Source organism: Lutjanus erythropterus, chromosome 16, assembly GCF_056507025.1.
Source record: "Lutjanus erythropterus isolate fLutEry1 chromosome 16, fLutEry1.hap2, whole genome shotgun sequence".
Taxonomy (NCBI): domain Eukaryota; kingdom Metazoa; phylum Chordata; class Actinopteri; order Lutjaniformes; family Lutjanidae; genus Lutjanus; species Lutjanus erythropterus.
In genome coordinates, this window is record NC_139332.1 from 17,527,215 (window position 1) to 17,548,774 (window position 21,560).

General features: G+C 37.9%; 1 long non-coding RNA gene across 1 annotated transcript; it reads right to left on the bottom strand.

The window, feature by feature from the left end:
• Positions 1-234: 234 nt before the first annotated feature.
• LOC146312936 (uncharacterized) lies at positions 235-2,220 on the bottom strand. The gene is made up of 3 exons (XR_014772068.1): positions 2,102-2,220; positions 1,516-1,661; positions 235-1,388 (listed from the first exon to the last, which is right to left on the bottom strand). It is a non-coding gene; the product is annotated as an uncharacterized LOC146312936 (long non-coding RNA).
• Positions 2,221-21,560: the final 19,340 nt, after the last annotated feature.

Consider the following 21,560-nt stretch of genomic DNA (forward strand, 5'->3'; position numbering starts at 1 on the left):
ATTACTCAAGGTGAAGGTAAATGTCCCTCTCAGAGACTGGAGTTTGTACAGAACAAAGTTTGGAATACTTTATAAGGTTCATTAAGCACACTGAGGGGATGCATTTTCAATAATTTCTTTATTTAATTAAATCATATGTATTCATTCAGTAAGGTTTCTATAAGCAATTTACATTTTTCTAAAATGCATTTTTTTTCTTATGCAGCAACATTCTTTTGTCTCAAATTTTTAAGAGAAAAAATAAAAGAAGTCAACTCCAGATGTGCCATTACCACCCAAATCTGCTCTTACCCAGATGAGCTGAATGATGAATCCCACTTGATCATAAACTGGACCGGTGCGGTCAATTGTTTGTTATTAGCATACAAGCAAGGCCCTAAATACTAAATACTACATAAGAGCAAGGGAGCAATTCAACTCAAGCCAGGCTTAAACGAGCTTACAGTGTGATCATGCACAAAGCACATAAGCAGCACAGAACAGTTGATTGTCAAAAAGAGGAAACTACCTCACAAAAAAACAAAAAAGTTAAATAATCCCTGCAGTTTGAACCATTATGAATAATAAAAATGGCTCATGAAAAAAGGCCAATATTGCCACAATTAACAAAGCGATGGAAATGGTTTAGAAAGAAAAAATGCATACAGACTAAATGCCAAGATGATATGATCCAAAAAAGACCTGCATGCCTCTTTCCTTGAAAACTTGGCTTGTCTGGTTTGGTGAACCTGTGTTGTTGCCTGGATGGAAACTGTTGGCCTTTAGAGTTGTAGGGCTTACACAGACTGTACAGTGTGTAAAAAAAGGAAGAGAAATTTATTATTTGGAGAAATGCAAGAGAATTGTGATCCCAGGAGGAAATGTGGAGTGCAATGAAAAACTGGAGTCTCCTGGAAAAACTGGGATGTTTAAAATGCAGCCAACATGCTGTCAATGGCAAAAACATGTACTTTAAAAACACAGATTGTCTGCATTTTTGTCTTTATTGCACTTAATAATAAACAATTAAGAATAAAGAAATTAAATGTACATAAAAACAGACAAAATGAAAATGGAAAACAGTGATAGAATGTCATAATCGATGAAAAATAAGATGAAAGGTAAAGCCCTCTGAATAATGATAGAAATGTAAAATTAAAAACAGAAGGCACAGAAAGAAGGCGTACAAATTAAGTAAAATACAACATTTTAGAAGAAGCACAGCAGAAGCAAAGTGAAAGAAGAGTTTCAGGTCTCTATCAGGAAAGTCATAGCTAGTTAAAGGCTAATCTTATTACTTTTTATGTCATCTAAATAACCCTGATGTTGGTACTTTGATCCATAGTTGCTCCCACAGATATGTTTGCTGTTAACTCCAGAGGAATTCACTTGTAGCTCACATCATTTTACTAAAAAGAAATAACAACAAAAAAAAGTGTTAAGTACACTTGAAACGGTTATTGTGGAAGTGTAATGTGCTTTACACTGAAATAAAGTGCAGTGTATTGATTTTGGAGAGATGGTTGAGTCACTTACCAGGGACTTTGACTGACCACAGCATTGCCACCACTGCCACTATCGCAGCTGATATTATCACGACGCAAAAAGTGGATACCAAGAAGTTCTCTATTGAAAAAGTGACACTGTCCTTCGACGATGTCCAAGTAAAGGAAAACTTTTTCCTAAAAACGAATGAGCGACAGTCAGCATCTATACTCACTCTGTGCAGCGTGACAGTATTTCATTTTATTTGTGCCATGACACGTGGTTCAGACATTAATGTTCCCCTCAGGATGAACTGTAATAATTAAATTCTCTGGCTTTTCATCTAACATTGAGCATGTTAGCAGAGCCACTCAGAGCTGAGAGTCTGGCTGTCCAAAACACTGCTGATTCAGTTCAAATGAGATCAGAAATCACATTACAATACTGTCACAATCATTAAATCAAAACTTATACCCCATGAGAATATTAATTTGTTTGTTTCAGTATTCACAGCATTGCCAGTTTTACTAGAAACCCATTAACGCTGCTCCAGAATATCACTCAATAATTTTTATCACTGAACAACCAATACGAGCAGAGCTCAATCACCAACAGCTAAAGAAGTAAAATTACTTACACCTCCAAAACCATCTTCGATATCTTATCTGTCTCTCGTAACAGTAGTGAGCAGCAGTATGATTCAGATTTACTGCGACGTGTGCGTTTAGTTGCTGTTTGTAGTGTTAGTGTATCAGCCCTTCCTGTGCAACTTCCTGAACTGATGTGTTTCCGTGAATTGCAGCCGAAAAACGAAAACAAGGCCTATGCAATGTCTGCCGTTTTCCAGTTTTGAACAGTGGTAGACAAAGCACTAAGACCTTTAAGTAAAATGCAATACCACAGTGTATATTTATTAATATTTATTAATTCAGCTCTGAAGAATGCCATCAGATGTGTTTCAGTGTTCACTGAAAGTTCTATTGTTCATGATGTCCTGTTTGTAAAATCAATACAGTCATTATTCTGTGTGCACTGAAAAACCAAAGATCCCCACAGTATGCAAACTGTATTGTCTGTCAGGGGTGGATTTAGTAATTTTGGGGCCTAAGGCAAACACAGGCATGGGGGGCCTTCACATCCCTTGTTCTACCACTTTTTCAATTCTTAAATAGATAACAAGTTATAAAACCAAACTTTTATTTATGGTGGAGTGCATGCAATAGTGCTTGGTACTGTCCCAAAACCGATATGGTTACAGAAAACTTAATTTGTTACCAGTTCCTGAACAATATGTTTTTGGGATATTGAATCCATTGTAACAAAAGGAAAAAACAAAAACAAAAGGAAATTAGTCTACACTACACATTATGTTAGTTGTAAAGTAAAAAACAAAAAAAACAAAAAACTCAATGATCCCAATCTCTGGTGTAACAGTGTTTTTCCTGCATATCATATCATATCATATCATATCATATTCTCAATATATTGATAAATTAAGGTTTAATGAGTCAGCCATCACAATCCTTCAGTTTTCCCACTTCGTCCGCTTCCCTCATCAAACCTCTTGTTACAATAAATCCATCTTACTTTTTACAACCTGTAGGTTAACTTCTGAGTCCTAAAACAAAAGCCTGAACACATCGTCCCTGCAGGTTTTTTAACAATGCGAAGGAGAGCTACTATTGTGTGACTGAATATTGGAGTCATTTAATTTGTCTTTTATGTTTTAGGTACGCTAAAATTTGAAATACACACACACACATCCATGCACACATCTTGATGAACACTATATTGATCCATACAGACATAACATGCCAGCAGCTAGAAGAGGAGCACCATCACAGGGTTACTAAGATATGATAAAACCATTTTGATGTGACAGTGTCAGATTAGAGGTCTTTATTGAGGTCCAGAAGAGAAATTCAGACAACGCAACTTGTGGTGAAGATAGTTTAATAAGCAGCATCTTCTTCTGTATAACAACAACGTGTATACAAGCTAGAAATTGCAAGAATCATGCAAGTACACCAATATCATCATATCATCAATCATCCAATATACTGAACTGCTTCAAGTTCTTCATTTAGAACAAGTTGGGTTCTGTTTGTTATGGGTGAAGATGCAGTCTGAACAGGTGAACTTTCAGTCTGCAGCAGTACATGTATGGAGTTTACTGTCCTGATATCAATGGGGAACTCGCTTCAACATTGTGGAGCCAGTAGGGATGTAACAAACTATCAATTATCTGAATACAAAAATGTCTTAATACCGTATCTGACTGGGAACATGTCATGGTTATTTTGGATTTTGTAATAGGACTACAACTGAGTGCTGCTTTGTTTTTGTTTTGCAGTTGTACAAACATTTATTGCAGAAGATGGTTCATGTAAGCTAATTTATTAGCCCATGCTTAGGCTGGCTACTTTTATTTGATTTGATTAAAAAAAGGAAAGCAGAAGCACTTTCAGCAAAAAATTTATATGAACAAAAAATGCTAGACACATCAGATTTAATATTTAGTTTAGAGACATTTTTTCATGTTGTAATTCTGTGTGTGTGTGTGTGTGTGTGTGTGTGTGTGTGTGTGTGTGTGTGTGTGTGTGTGTGTGTGTGTGTGTGTGTGTATGTGATCCAGGTGGAGAAGAAGTTCCTATCAAAGAGACAGACGATCCTCAGCAGCTGAAACAGGCACAGATGAAGGTCGGCTAGCAGAGGGAGCAGCAGAGGCAGCCGGGGTGTTTAAGTGCAACAGTTGATCAGATCTTATCTGGTCTTGTGCGAGGTTTTCTGTTTTCTTTTCTACAAAAAAACAAGAGAAAGAATTATTGACATTTGAAACTGACACTATAGAAGTGTAACATGCTTTAACATTTAATGTTAAGGGGGCATATTGTGCTTTTCCTTACTTTCTGTAATGTTGAAATGCTGGATGTTCATAAATAACATGGCCAAACTTTATGTGAAAGTAATCCCTGTGAGCAAAAAGCTCAACTGTCAGACATTTTTTTTCTTCTACTAAACGCAGCAACCCAACATGTTGTTGTCATTGACTTTGTACAGCCGTCTTCTCCAACTACAGTCAGAAATCAAAGTACAGAGACACGTCCAATCTCCCATACATTCTGTCAGCCTGGGCTCTGAGTTGTCAGTTTGGAATAAATAATGTAGGTTATTACTTCTAATTTGAACTAACAGGTCATTGTAATGTTAAATGTCATACTAAAATGCACTCTATTTCAGTTGAAGTAGTTCACTTTATAATCTGCATACATGTTATGCATACATGTTATTGAAACAAATACTGTTACTGAAACAAATAGTATTACCGAAATAAATAGTTAGTGAATCAAATAACTGAAACTGTAAGTTACTGAAACAAATACCAATCACCTTTTTTGCTTTTTGTACACTATTACTTTGTGCACTATTAGTACTCAGAGTAAATGTGTCCCTCTGACAAAACAACTGGCCCCAGCCCAGTCTCCCCAGTAAAACAGGTCTTGAACCACTACTGACTTCTAGATCAAAGACTTTAACTGCTATCACCAACACTGAGGCATCTAGAGAGACAGGAGATCATACTTAATGGGTTCATTTAGATTTTATTTTTGTTGTCAGAAATGTGAAAATGTCAGTGATTTAAAATACTGTCATGGTGCTTTCCTGTTTTTCAGTTAACATTGGCGCTTCTGCAGCAGTTGTTTCTCACTCGTCTCTCTGCTTGATTTCATAGTTACATGAGTAACTGCACAGAATACGTTTTTGAAATGTGAATCAGGTCAAACTACTCTCAGTGAGTCCTACAATACAAATATACAGGAGGAAAAGATATTTATATTTAAATATAGTGCAGTTTATTTTTCAGAAAAACAGGCTTGTTTTGTAGAAATCGATGAATCACTTACCAGAAGATAGTAGACCACCAATCCTACTATCGCCACCGCTGCCACTGCTATTATCACTAAACCTGCCGTGGATATAGTCAACCCAGTGGCTCCTGCCCTAAATGGCCCCACAGCCACAGCCAACCTTTCCCTAAAAGGAGGAAGAAACAGAGAACATCTGTACTCACTCAGTCAAGCATGACAATATTTCACATTATTTTTGCCATGACATTTGGTTGAGAAATTAGTGTTATGTTCCCGTCAAGACTCACTGTACCAACTTTGGTTATCCTCTGACTTTTCATCTAACGTCCAGGGATGTGTCCAAGTTTTTGGTGACCCAAGTGGGGTACTAACTTATGCAGGAGGGTCATGACGTATGTGTGTGAAAATGCCCACATGTACATTTACTTTTGGTAAACTGCTCTGTAACGTAGAAAGGATGTGCTGTTCTTCGTATGTTCTTAAAAATAATTAACATTTGTCTCTTTGTCAATCAACCCACTTGTACCAAACAACAGAAAATGTAAAATTACTTACGCATATAAGACCATCCTTGAGATCTTATCTGTCTCTCAACTCGTCCAGAAACAGCTGTATTGCGCAGATTTAATATGAAGTGGCAGACAGACAGACAAGAGAAACCAGTGGGAACCGGAAAGAACAAAGACAGGAAATGACATCAAGACACATGAAGGAGGACCAGGACTACAAAAATAAATCCCAAACCATGACACACTGCTGCCTCGCAACAATTTACTCGTAAATGTAATTCAACTTTAGAAAAAAATACATGAATCCATACGTACACTTTATATAAAGTGCTCAGAATACTTGTGCTCAATGCTCTGCTTTATTTCCTTTCCTTTGTGTATTTAATTATTTGCACAGGAAAAGACAGGGTGTGTCAGATGGTTGATCACTTTCACCAGTGCAGCAGGAAAACTGAGAAACATTCACAAACTTTGTCACCATCTTGTGGCAGCTCTGCTCCCTTTATCAGAGCTCCTTGAGTATATTTTCTTTATCTAACAGACTGTTGCCCCTGTATTATGCTCTTACACTGTAGAGTCACACAGAATAAACCTCTGGTCAGTTAACAGTCTCTAAACTCTTATACTGACAGGTAGACTTTATAGGGTTTTTTCCCCTCTGCTTCTCTGCTCACAGGAACATGCATCAACATAACAATTTTGAGAAGAAAAAATAAGGGGGAGAAGAAGATGAGGTTTAATTGTTAGTGAAAATGAAGAGAATGACTCTAGGAGATGTGAGAAAGAAAAGCAAACAAGGAGAGATCTCCAAGCAGGCAAAACAACAGTCACAAAAAAGACATATTCAGATTACAGATACATTTAGTAAGAATGGGGATAATTAACAGGATTAAAATAGTACAATATGTTTTGAAATAAAGAACAATGTACTACCATGTGCAGTGAGCACACAGTATAACACTGTAAATTCACAACACCATTCTAGTCTCAGTGAAACCAGCTAATCTTTCAGTCAATTATCATAGTCTCAAGTGAAAAAATGCTTCACTGGGTTAAAACTTCAACATTATTTTTGTCAATAAATCTGAAAATGGAACAACATCACAGTCCAAGTTCTGCCTTCAGCTGTGAAAATGCTGTCATCATCCAAGAACTCAACATCTAGTTAATTGAGAGGAACATTTACAGGTAAGACCAACTGCTAATGTTAGCTACATAGACGGCACTGGAAGTATGCTATAAACCAAAACATGAAGAAATAATTACATACCAAAGCTACAAAACAAACCAAACCAAACCCTCTCTTTATCCCAACAGAAAAACACCCAACTAATACCAGTGTCACAGCAAACCTTAAAATGAAACCACAAATCAACAGGTGAACCCCTACTGCACCAACTGCTCCTGTGACCAAAGGCCAACACCAACTGCAGCACTAAAACAAAAAATAAAACTGTAGATTAGCAATGTACTCAAACTACTAAAACTCAATGAACAAAATACAAATAGGCAATATAAAATATATTGTAGACGTAAACCTCTTATCTCAGATGCTCTCCTCCTGATTGGCCAATTGTACCTGACTCTTAGTATCCCCCTGCTACAGCTAGTTAGAGCAACTGCTAATGTGCTTCTTAGACTAATCACTAATGTTAACTTCACAGACCAATGGCTAACGTTAGCTACACAAACCAACTGCTAAAATTAGCTACACAGACCAATCAATTACAGTGTGATTATGCACAAAGCACATAAGCAGCAATAAAAATGTCTCATGAAAAAAGGCCAATATTGCCACAGTTAACAAAGCGATGGAAATGGTTTAGAAAGAAAAAATGCATTCAGACTAAATGCCAAGATGATCCAAAAAAGACCTGCATGCCTCTTTCCTTGAAAACTTGGCTTGTCTGGTTTGGTGAACCTGTGTTGTTGCCTGGATGGAAACTGTTGGCCTTTAGAGTTGTAGGGCTTACACAGACTGTACAGTGTGTAAAAAAGGAAGAAAAGGAAGGTGTGAAACAGTCAGAAATTTGGAGAAATACAAGAGAATTGTGATCCCAGAAGGAAATGTGGAGTGCAATGAAAAACTGAGTCTCCTGGAAAAACTGAACTTCCAGAGGAATTCACTTGTAGCTCACATCATTTTCCTAAAAAGAAATAACAACAAAAAAACAACAACAAGTGTTAAGTACACTTGAAACGGTTATTGTGGAAGTGTAATGTGCTTTACCATTGAAATAAAGTGCAGTGTATTGATTTTGGAGAGATGGTTGAGTCACTTACCAAAGACTTTCACTGCCACCACTGCCACTATCGCAGCTGATATTATCATGACGCAAAAAGGGGATACAAATAAGTTCTTTATTGAAAAAGTAAAGGAAAAGTTTTTCCTAAAGAGGAATGTAAATAGCCCCTCAGAGCTGAGAGCCTGGCTGTCCCAAACACTGCTGATTCAGTTCAAATGAGATCAGAAATCACATTACAACACTAAAATTATGTCACAATCATTAAATCAAAACTAGAAACCCATTAACGCTGCTCAAGAATAAACTGTCTTCACTGAACAACCAATACGAGCAGAGCTCAATCACCAACAGCTAAAGAAGTAAAATCACTTACACCTCCAAAACCATCTTTGATATCTTATCTGTCTCTTGTAACAGTAGTGAGCAGCAGTATGATTCAGATTTACTGTGACGTGTTCGTTTAGTTGCCGTGTGAAGTCTTTATATAACATTCATTCCTGTGCAACTTCCTGATGTGTTTCCGTGAATTCCGAAAAACAAGTTCAACCAGTTTTGAACAGTGGTAGACAAAGCACTAAGACCTTTAATTAAAATGCAGCACCACAGTCTATTATAAATATATATAAATATAGCTCTGAAGAATGCCATCAGATGTGTTTCAGTGTTCACTGAAAGTTCTATTGTTCATGATGCCCTGTTTGTAAAATCAATACAGTCATTATTCTGTGTGCACTGAAAACCAAACATCCCCACAGTATACAAACTGTATTGTCTGTCAGGGGTGGATTTAGTCATTTTGGGGCCTAAGGCAAACACAGGCATGGGGGCCGTCACATCCCTTGTTCTACCACTTTTTCAATTCTTAAATAGATAATAAGTCATAAAACCAAACTTTTATTTATGGTGGAGTGCATATGCATGCAGTGTATGCAATAGTGCTTGGTACTGTTCCAAAACCGATATGGTTACAGAAAACTTAATTTGTTACCAGATACTGAATTCATTTTAGCAAAAAGGAAATTAGTCTACATTACACATTACGTTAGTTGTAAGTAAAAAAAACAAAACAAAAAAAACCTCCCCATTAGCTGCGGCCGTAGTAACAACCATTCTTCCTGGGGTCCACACCAAACACAATATTATATACATCACAGTACATACTGTATGCCTCTATGATGTGTTACACCAGACAGCCACTCACCAGTAATATTACATCTTGGTACAAGCATGTTACATATTGAATGGTTCAGTGATGCAGATTCACTCCTTTGATACTGAAATTTGGTATCAAATGATGAGGCATTTTTTGATACTTGATAACACTGACGCAATTCAAAGTTCAATACCCAGCCCTAGGAGAGAGGCTGCTCTGTCTGGTGGTATGGCAAAGCTCAACTTTCTGACATTTTTTTTTCCTCTACTCGCAGCAACCCAACATGTTGCTGTCACTGACTTTGTACAGTCGTCTTCTGCAGGTACAGTCCGCACTCAAAGTACAGAGACACGTCCAATCTCCCATACATTCTGTCAGCCTGGGCTCTGAGTTGTCAGTTTGGAATAAATAATGTAGGTTATTACTTCTAATTTGAACTAACAGGTCATTGTAATGTTAAATGTCATACTAAAATGCACTCTATTTCAGTTGAAGTAGTTCACTTTATAATCCGCATGCACCTTTGTCAAACTGCTGAACATCACTGAGTGATGTGGCACTGACACCATGTTGTTGAAACAAATACTGTTACTGAAACAAATAGTATTACTGAAACTGATAATGTTACCGAAATAAATACTGTTACTGAATCAAATAACGTAAGTTACTGAAAAAATACCAATCACCTTTTTTGCTTTTTGTACACTATTACTTTGTGCACTATTAGTACTCAGAGTAAATGTGTCCCTCTGACAAAACAACTCACCCCACCCCAGTCTCCCCAGTAAAGCAGGTCTTGAACCGCCACTGACTTCTAGATCAAAGACCTTAACTGCTATCACCAACACTGATGCATCTTGAGAGACATGGGGAGACAAATGCTGAGTCAAACAAACTTTTGTTTTATAGACATGTCTTATTAAGAATTATTCTGTGACCTTGCCTGAACTTGAGTGTTCACTATATCTTAATAAATTAAGGTTAACCAGTTAGCTCTCATGCTTCGTCAATATTCCCTCTTCCAGGTGGATCGCTGAGCCAACACAGTGACCGGACACAAATAATTGTTATAACTGTTGATCTAAGATGGGCTGAGATCTAGTCAGAGACAACAGACTGACACTGCTGTAACATTATGATTGAACTCCAGATTGAATTTATTCAGTTTTTTTTTTAAATTATACAATTATACGGTTTAAAGTAAACGGTTTAAAAAGGATTAATCCAACCATTCAGATGAGCATCAAATATGTTCAAAAAAGAAACGAAAATATGTTACAAGACACAAAGAAATCATTGCTCTCTCCATAGCAAAGTTAGCAAAGCATAAAGTCTGTTAATCTTCTAATTTGTCCAGGTCATGGTAATCTCAAGAAAAGATTAAATCACTGACACATGAACTAGCTAGACTATCTCAAACAAGTCTGATACGCATGAACTGATGATGCTTCTTGGATGAGAGGCGAAACGTCTTCAAAGACATATAAACAAGTCCAGTTGCCTTCGATTTCATCTTTTCTTGAGATTAGCAAAGCATAAACAAAGAGCCATGTTTTCATCTTTTTTGTTGTTGGGTGGTACTGATCAGTTGTTACCATGTGTTGTTACCATGACAACATTAATCTTAACCCTGAATCAGCCCAGTCTCAATATGGTTTCTGAAAAGTGACATTACTTTTGAGTTTTTTCAAACGTATTTTTTGGCGCTTTGTGCACCACAAACCAAGTGCCAACTAGTTCCATTATATTAGAGAGAGGGCAGACATCTATGGCCAATGTTTAGCCATTAATGGCCATCTAAGTTTGAGTGTCTGCAGATATGAATTTGCATCACTTTGTTTCATAATCCCTCTGAAAGTAGACTACATAAAAATATTATTACAATTATATTCTATTTTTAGCCCTAATACTGAGTACTTAATCAGGCTGAGGCAACAACATATCACAACCCAAAATGTGTGCTACAGATGTGCAATACCATACTGAGATCAGGATTTAAACACCCTTTGTTCTTTCCCTCAGATGGTAGCCTGATTTCCAAGAGGAGATGGAGGATGGTGGCCTCTACCTGAATGGTGGAATTATGTGTTCAAAAAACTTTAAAAGACAGCCAACATTAAAGTATCTGCAAACTATTTAGAATAAATATTATGAATGTTCACACAGAAATGCACTTTAAACCACAGTCTGTCTGTAATTTCATTGTTTATTGCATTGCATAGTGAATTACTGCAGTTGATGTCAGAGGAATGAACAAATGAGTCAGTTTTTTATCTGTTGTTTTCTTGTCTCTGCAAAAAAAGGGAAAAAAAATTATTGACAAATGAAACTGCTAGCATATTGTTAAAGTATAACATGCCTTAACACTTACATTTAAACATGATGTAATTTATTCATTTCTCAGACAAGACAATAATCTTTTATAGAGAATCTCTTACCCTATGAGTGACCACTGCCACTGCCACTGCCGCTGCCGCTGCCGCTGCCACTGCCACAACCACAAGGGCAGGAGTGGACACACTCAAACCCTTCAACACAATGGCACCCATTTTGAAACTCAAATATTTTCTAAAAAGGTATGAGAGACAGTCAGTATCTGTACTCACTGCGTGCAGTATAATAATATTTCATTTATGCTGTGACATTTAGCTCAGACATTTATATTCCTGTACAATCCATTGTAGCCTAGTAACTGGTAATCAAATCCATCGTCAAGTCATATTTTTAATTTGTAGCCTTCTTTAGTGAATGACTAAATATTTGCAAAACTAATGACATTCACATCAGCCTCAACACTTTGTGATCTTCATCAGCAAAGTTTCCAGTTAAGTTAAATATGGCTGTTAGACAAAAGTCTGTTCTCACTGTCATTGTGAGCTTTGCATGTTGGCAAAGACACGCTCAGAACTGAGAGCCTGGCTGTAGACTCAAACACTACTAATTTGTACATTTAAGTACAATGTTAAAACTATGTAACAATCATTCAGTCAAAGCTTGTACCTCATGAGAATACTTAGTTTTAATGTCCAGTGTGAGCACTGTTGCAAGTCTCGATTCTATTGGCAACCCATAAATGTTTCTGAAAGATGAACTCTTTGTCTATTTATTACTCAACAAGTGAAACAGAATCATATAATTGAAGTTAAAATTACTTACAGCTCCAAAGTCATTCTCAATTTCTAATCTGTCTCTTCACAGCAGTGTATCTGAAGCGTTCAGGTTAAATGTAAAGGTTTGTTTTTGGTTTCAGTTTTATGCATTCAGCCCTTCTTCCTGTTGACCCGTCTGTGTTTTATTGCAGCAGTTTAACCCCTTCATACCCGCATTTTTTCTGCTGGGCAAAAAAATCTTTTTTAAACTGATTCTGACTCCTCTCCAACATAAAAACAAAGTGGAAAAAACACATTTTTGCTAACTCATGTTTTTAATAGTATTTTTTCATGTCCATTCCAATGGACACCACAACACAATGGGCTGTGTTTTTCCACATAGTAATCAATCAGGCATGACCTAAACATCTGGAACTGGATGTTTGCATGTGTTTGAGTCTGTGTACAGTTCTGAACATGCACATGAATTTGATAGGTGTATCACAGCATGGGTAGGGAACAGCAGTGAGGCCATCACCAGGAAAACCCAGAGCCTGCAAGAGGAGAGGGAAATAACGCAGTCTGAACATGCACATGAACACAAGATGTATGATTGTAGATAAGATTACCTGAAATCAGTTTTGCCTTCAGTAAACTATCATGGAAGGGTTCTGATCTCTCCTGAACTTTTTGGTTTGAAACTTAGTGTACCACTTTGCAAGGCATAAACATTTGTGTTGTTAGCCATCAAATTGAAGATCTCATCAGGTTTATACCATTTGAAGTATTCATAGGGTCTTATGGGATGATCCTCATGAAGTAGAGGATTCTCAAATGATTGGATTGATTGTGGTGAATGGCCTGTGACGCCACTTTATTTCTTCCTTCCTGGTTACTGTCATCTCCACCTGTCCTCCTCTGTCCTCCTCTGTCCCTGCACTGTCTGTCTCCTCTATCTCAATCTCATCTTCCACATCAAGTTCTTCTGGCATGCATGTAACCTCTCCACTGTCCCTCTCTGAAACTAATAACAAAACAATCACATTTATCTCATTTTATGTATTCTCACTCTTGAACGGTTATGCATTCGATTTAGATCTTACATATAAGACATTAAATACGCGAACATTATGTACAGAAAATAGATATTAAAAAAATTTATAATCATGAATAAATAAACTGTGACACCATACTTTACCTATGGAAAGCATACAGGTATTTTGTTTCTTTATACACTGACACTAAACATGTGAGTGTTAGCTAAACTAGCCCAACTCCTGATGTCATTGCAATGGACATCAGACTTTGAAAAAATCCTGTAAATTAATGATATGTTCAAAATAACTTCAAATATTATCACTTGTAACAGTTACATTTATGCTGACAGCAAATTTGTTTGGCCAGCATGAACATAAATTTAGATTTTTTGATTGAAAATAGGCACTTACTCCTCCCTCTCTGCAGTCACTCCTCCATGCTTGTCTTCTCCAATGTCTGTCACTCTCTCAGAGCATGACATGATTGTGATTGGGTAATCAGGATCCAATCAGTAACCAGCATTACTGTCATCATTTAATTACAAGGTATTTATTGGTTTAGAGACAGAAATATGTCATGTCCATTCCAATGGACGTTGGGTCCGAAGGGGTTAAGTTCAGAAGAAAAGAAAAAAATAGAAACAGAATGCTACTCTATCTCACTTTTATATTTTATAACCCCATATCTAAGCTATCATGCAGTCACAATGTGCTTAGTGACACCTTATAATGAAATGACCACCACTTCACATAAAGTGTTCAGCAAACTGTATTCCTGCTCAGTGCTCTGCTTCTTTTCCTTGGTCTGTAAAATATGCCTGTGTGCATTACACTATATTTACACAACAAAAGAGTGAGAAGACTTTTAAAAAAACACCAAATGAACGAGGCTACAAACAAAAACAGCAACTATAACATTGGGATCAAAAAGGAGAGTTTTTGCACTATAATTTCAGATATAATGGAATTACCGTACTCGATAAAGTGGCTCCAGCAACACCAAACACAGTTTCACCATATCTCCAACACTACATGAGAACTATGAGAACTCCATACAGATATTTACTGAAGGGTCCATATATCTGTATAGGCAGCTAAAATGATGTCAGTTTTATTATTATTACAGTGGACAAAGAGACTGAAACCCCTGTGAATCCTAATATGTACAGACAAAAGTGCCACCATTTTTGTTTTAATTCTCACTCATTATCTGTTAAAATAATGTAAAGTCACCAATTATCATATGATGATCATAGTTCACTTAGAACAGTTTGCTGGTAAATCTCATTAAACAGAATTCAAATACAGAAAAAACACACATAGAATACTGCTACACTTCACATAAAGTGCAGAGAAAACAGTATTTGTGCTCAGTGCGCTGCTTAGACTCCTGAAAAGATCTGAAGTTGAATACCAGAGTGAATGCTGTTCTCCCTAATGCTGTACTTTCAGTTTGCACAAGGCCAAACAACTTTTGTTCTTTCCCTCAGATGGGATTTTCCAAGAGCAACTGGAGGATGTAACTGAAACTATTCAGTAACATATGGTGCATGTGAACACCAACTCAAGTTTGCAATTAGGCTAAAATGCAGCCGGCAATTAAGTATATGCAAACTGCTAAATAGAATAAATGTTGTCAGTTTCAATAAAAAATGTACGTCAAAACCAAATATTGTCTTTCACTCCTGTTTTTTTTTTTTGCAGTTAAGATCCCATCAATTCTTCTGAAGCTAACTCCAGAGGAAAGAACTTGTTTTTGTTTTCTCCTCCCTAGAAAATTGCTTTAATATTTATATTTAAATATAGTGAAGTTTATTCATTTCTCAGATGAAATGAGCATCTTTTGGAGAGATTGTTGAATCACTGACCACCACCACCATTACTGAATCACTTAGTTGTGCTACTATGTGTGCTAGACCCAAAAATACTACTATCATTAATCCAATTTCCAGTAAAGCAGGGATAGATACATTCAAACTACTGTGACATCCCAGTGTAAAGAGACCCTGTGTAGAAGTCATGGTGATGAAAAATCTTTGACTCTGCCACATTAAAAGCCTCCTTTTCATCAGAACAGAACCTGGACCAGAGGACTTGAAAAGAAGAATTAGAGACAAATGCCTTTTACAATAAGAGGTGCACTTGCAGAGCATTTCATCTGTGGTTCTCAGGTACCTTATCAGTTGTTGAACAGTAAATATATATAATCAGCTGTTATGTCTCTGACATGTAAAAAAAACAAAAAAAACCCACTGATATTCAATGACACTAAGTTTCATTCTTACTCATTTAAGAGGAAAAAACATATTGTGTCAATTCATTGACTGATATTTTTCATTTAACTGAATATTTATTTCTTTGGTCTGCTGAATATTCTAATGTGTATTCTACTATTTACTTGTAAATGACATAGTTACCTTCACTAGCGCAGAAGGAAAAGTAAGAGGCCCAACTGCACGTTGCACGTCACAAGCTTTGTCACCACCCAGTGGCAGCACTGCGCTCTTTATCAAAACTCCTTGAGTTTATTTTCTGCATCTATCCAACAGAGTGCCACCTCCCTGTTATCATCTTACACTGTGACATCACACAGAACAAGCTTCTGGCCAATTTACAGTCTATAAACTCTTGCTAACATGATGACTTTATCGTTTTTTGCCTCTGGTGTCTCTGCTCTCTTAACTCTCAGCAGCCTGCATCAACACAAAATTCAGGGGAGGAAAAGTAAGGACAGCAAGAAGATTGAAGGCCCAGTTGTTAGTCCAGCTAAAAACAGTTAAGAGTAAGATAAAATTATGCCCTGAAACTGAGAGATGGGGGAAGGAAAAGCAAACATGGAGGAGTCTCTGAGCAGGCAAAACAGGAGAGAGAGTCCACTGGACAGGACATCACCCCACTCCAGAAGCTCTTCACTGGGGACTCATGGCGATGACTCTGTCATCCACCCAGTTGTTCCAGTTTCAGTTTTCGTTGTGATGTCATAATCTTAAAACCTTTTATTTAATCTGTCTTTTATGTTTCGACATCTGGAAGTGTGGTGGAGGTGTGACAACGGCAGTAATTTTCAGTAAGTGAAGGTAAACTCAGGTAAACTGTTTACATGTTTCATATAAGCTAAAAATTTTAAACATGCATTTACACATATTGATGCACACTGAAATGATCAAATCAGACTTAAAATGCAAACAGTTAAGTTAAACAACAAATAAGGTGAGGATTACTGAAAGAGTTACTATTAGATTAAAAAATTGCTTTGACAACAGTAGACTTAAGAGATCTTTTTTTTTTTTTTTTAATGTAAATATAAACAGAATATAAATATTTGCAAATCCTTCTAAACCTATATTCAGTTGAGTACAAAGACAAGACATTAAATGGGCAGACCACTAAACTTCATTGTTTTTTGTAAAGATACACTAAATTTGACACCTGAAAGTTGGGACAGGGGCATTTTAACCACTATGTTACATCACCTTTTCTTTTAACAGCACTCAGTAAGCTTTTGGGAACTGTTGACACTAATTGTTGAAGTTTTGAAAGTGAAATTGTTTCTCATTTTTGATTCAGTTGCTCAACAGTCCAGGGTCCCTGTTGTTGGATTTTGCTCTTCATATCACATCACACATTTTGAATTGGAGTCAGGTCTGGACCGGAGACAGGGTAGTCTAGTACCTGAACTCGTGATGAGTGCGTCTTGAAACCGGCTTGCTGAAATAAGCAGGGACGTCCCTGAAAAAGTCACCATCTGGATGGTAGCACATGTTGCTCCAAAACCTTCACGGATGTGACAGTTACCCATGATGCCATGGGCACTACACACGCCCATACCATCACAGATGCTGGCTTTTGAACTTAGCACTGGCAACAATCTAGATGGTCCTTTTTCTCTTTAGCCTGGAGGTCACGACATCCATGATTTCCAAAAGCAATATGAGTACCAGAGCAGTCGGTGGCATTTCTTGATTATGCTGATATATCCTTTTCACTTTTTGTAGATGAAGCAACAACCTGTGTTCCTGAGCCCACGCTGTAATATCCTTTATACAGTCATGTTGGTTTTTAATGCAGTAGTGCCTGAGGGGCTAAAAGTTACAGGAATTCAATGTTGGTTTTTGTGCAAATGTTCCACCAAAAAAATTTAACCCCAGACACTATTTTTCAGGGTCACAAAACACTGCATCCTGGGCTAAGCACTGCCCAAGACCACTGTGATTTGGTTTAAAAAAATACAAACAAGCCGAGGGTTTTTTTCAGCCCATATAGTAGAATGATAATGTCAGGAGCCAGACCTTTCTCCAGCGCTGACACAGCACTGTGGAGGTCTGACTTTGTGAGACTAGCGTCCTCGTATCTAAGAGTTTAGTGGTGACACAAGCAGCAGTATTCTGAATCAGCTGTAGCTGTCTGATCAACTTTTTAGAGAGGCCTTTATTGAAGTCCACAAGAGAAATTCACACTGTGTTGAAAGTTGTACTGCATATTGAAGAGATGAAGCTGCCAGCCTACGATGGACGATGAAAATAGATGCGGCTGCTCTGCAGTGACCACGCCTTGCTACCTGCTCATTGTAATCCTTACATATTGTAGGCTTTATGAATGTAGTTATATTTAAACATGAGTCTCGTCCTTTTTGCCCTAGAGTGGGTGTTGCAACATTGGACACTCTCAGTGTCACACACAGGGAATGCACTGGAGGGGATTTGGACATCCTGTCCACCTCTCACTGTTCCACACAGGAACAGGATGGAAAAACCAACGTGGCCTGAGCACAACATGCACGCACAGAGCTTGGCGTCGACGAAGGTGAGCTAGTCTCCCGTTCTGGTTCTCAGTAAGATCCATCTGTTCATGCTGCACTTAAAAAAACACTCCTCTTTTGTCCCCATATAATCTGAAAAGGAGCCTGTCCTGCATGTAAAAAGCCAGATACTGGAATTAATTCAGTCGCTATAGGAAGAGTGAGAGTTTAAAGATAGGATGTAAGTGCTTGTGTGTGTTTATCATGGCAGATATGTGCGTGTGTGTTTGTGTGTAGGGGGGATAGGCGGGTGCGGATGCAATTTCGTTCTGCTCTGTTTGGCAGTGCATCAGTGAACATTTTTCTGTTTCTCCGTCTCCACCACTCTCCGGCTCCCTCTCGTCAGCGTTCGCCCATGTCGGTCCACTCTGAATCTCATCGCACACACCCTCTCTTGTGGCGGTCCCTTTCTCTTTTTCTGTCAAAAATCCCACGTTGAAAATGGGGATTTGAGGTAGGGACCAGTGAGATTTTGAGGAACATAAATGATAGGGAACAGTGGGACGCAGCTCACAGCAGGAGCTGGGATCAATTCACTCTCGATTCAATAAGTAATGAGTGAACCTGTTTGTTTTTTTTACTAGGAACAGAGCATTTGGTCTTAATTATTTCATAATGTATTTGACATAATCCCATTTAGGAGGAGAGTGGGTAGTCAGCCCTCCGCAGGGCATTTTGTTAGCTGTTTGTGACAGTAAAGGAGACACAGAAACAAGAAAATGGATTAGTGTCACAGAGCAGTGATTACATGCATGTATTTAGAAGCATAAAATAAAAATGATGGCATTTAGAGTGATACAATGAAGGATAGTCAAATCTAGTGGTGCAAAGGCAGTGTGAAAAGTGATGAGAGCGTTGTTACCCAATGATTCCTCTGTGCATGACACGTCTGTGCCATGGTTCTGATCCTTTAATCTGGCTGCAGGTCCCACCAGCAGCGTTTCAGCAGCAGAGTGTTTTGCCTGTCTGATTATGTTTATTTGCTCAGATTTGATTCATTTGCTTTCCTTGCTTTTTGTGTCTCTGCCCGGGATAAGTAAGCTACATAATTAGTTTTTTTAATTGTCTGATTTTATAATTGTGAGTCTGCACAGGGTCTTTTATTTTGAGAACTGACTGGAATCTCCATGGTTTTTCTGTCTGACTTCATGCCTGCTTGATCAGCTCTGTGCAGCTTGATGCCACTTCTGTCAAAAAGACACTCAGTCTAGGACACGTCGAAGCACAGCTGGTGGAATCACAATCATTCACTAGAACATCCGTGGTCAAAAAAGTAGCCGTAACAGGACGCAGTTATGCCTGGTGGAATTAAGCCATTTGGTTGTTTTGTGGGAAGGGTTCTAGAGTGAAGACCTCTGCTAGGCAACCCCCCAAAATACTTTTTTTGTAACCCCTTTTGTAATCACCAACATTTTGATTAGTAACCGTAATTTAATCATTATCTCTGCCAGGGGTCATCGGTCCTATGTTAGGTTGTCCACACCTAATCCTGCATACTACTGGACCCCATTAGCCTAACTTTTTTGTATCTATTTATGACTGTATGTCAAAGGACCTCTTGTGGTTATAGTGATTCACAGTTTTCGAAAAATCTTAAAAAACCTATAAAAAACCTTGCTCACTCCTCACCCCACAAATCATCAACTGCTAGGCTAAAACAAGACTAGCAGTTCAGGGAGTAACCGAGGGCGCAGATCTTATTAGAACTTAGGTTGGGAAAGTGGTGCACTGGGAGGAAATGGGCAGGTTGTTAAAGGAGAAACCTGTAATAAATTGCCAGTAATAAATCATAAAATGACCACAATATGTCAGAGATCAAGGAAACATGTTGAATGCTCATGTTGAAATACTCGCTTCTCTGACATTATCGCTGCAGCTGCGGTGACCCCCTTTGATATTTCTATTCCTGGCAGGAATAATTGTTATTGCTTGCCTGTTTCACATTAATCAGAGTTCAAATGAATGCCCAGTGTTCGCCAAATGAGTGTCTGTCTGTGTTAGAGCTGTAAGAAATGATTAATAATCTTGCAGAAGCCATAGATGGGCAGCCACTTACCTCAAACTCCAGCGTGTATTTTTGTTGCAGTGGGCTTTTGTTTTCAAGATAACAAGACAACTGACAGTTATGATCAGCTTACAGTGGATGATTCGTCATTGTTTGTTATTGTCAGTTTCTTGTCAGTTTACAATGCTGCATGAGTCCTGTCCTCCTGCTGCTCTTAGGTAAGCCTTGTTTTAACGCAGCAGTTGTTGATGACTTGTTAAGAGGAGTGCGGAGTCAGCAGTTGATAGAGGTTATATATCAATTTTATTGGTTCTGCATAATTAATCAAAATATTATTAAACTTGCAATGTGGCCAAGTAATATCCAAACTGCAGAAGCTGCAATTTTTTGATAAAGGTAATATGTGTACACAGCGGCATTTTATTGACGTACTGGAGTACTGCAAACATGCTCTGGTCTACAAATGTTGTTCTCCACATGTGAAAGTACATGTTTGTTTGGTACAGGCCACTGACATAAATACACATGGACCCTGCATCTCCACTTTCTTCCACTGTACAAAAATGAAACCAAAATGTGCAGCAGTGATCCAGGCTGGAACCGCTCTTTCAAGTTTCTACTCATGTCACAACCTCAACAAATGCCACATCATGATTTTAATTTTTTTTTCAGTGGAAATGAAAATCCCACTATTTTTTAACTGTAACTTTAACATTTTACCATATTGTTCAGTCCAGTGTTTTACATTTTTACATTTTTCAAGGTTTTTCAAAAATTGTGAATCAAAGCAACCACAAGAAGTCCAGTCATTAATGTGCACAAAACATTTTGGCTGATTGGTCCAGTAGTATGTGAGATTAGCTGCGGACAAACTGCAGGTCACACATGCACACACGCACACACACACACACACACACACACACACACACACACACACACACACACACACACACACACACACACACACACAGGACTGATCGAATGATCTCCTCCAGGCTTAGGCCTGCAGATACAGCAGCAGATTGCCATTGTCTGCAGCCTATATCACAATATAACAGTAAGAGGATTATCCATCCAGCGTGCACATGCATACACACACACACACACACCTCTCTTTGCTAGCCAAAAGCAGCATGCACCCAGATAACCCCCGACATATAAACACCACCCAGATAGTTGGTTTCGTTTCAACATTGAGAGGGTGACACATATAAAGTGGAGGGTCAAACTTAATTTCCTGCACTCTGGTGAATTTGTAGGCTCAAATTTCTGTCTTTTTGCATCAATTTATGAAGGAAATTAAAATATGGATATAATGCAGTAAGGTTTTCAGGCATTCTGTATTGTTTTCAAATATCTATTCTGTTGATTGACTTCTAACATCTATTAC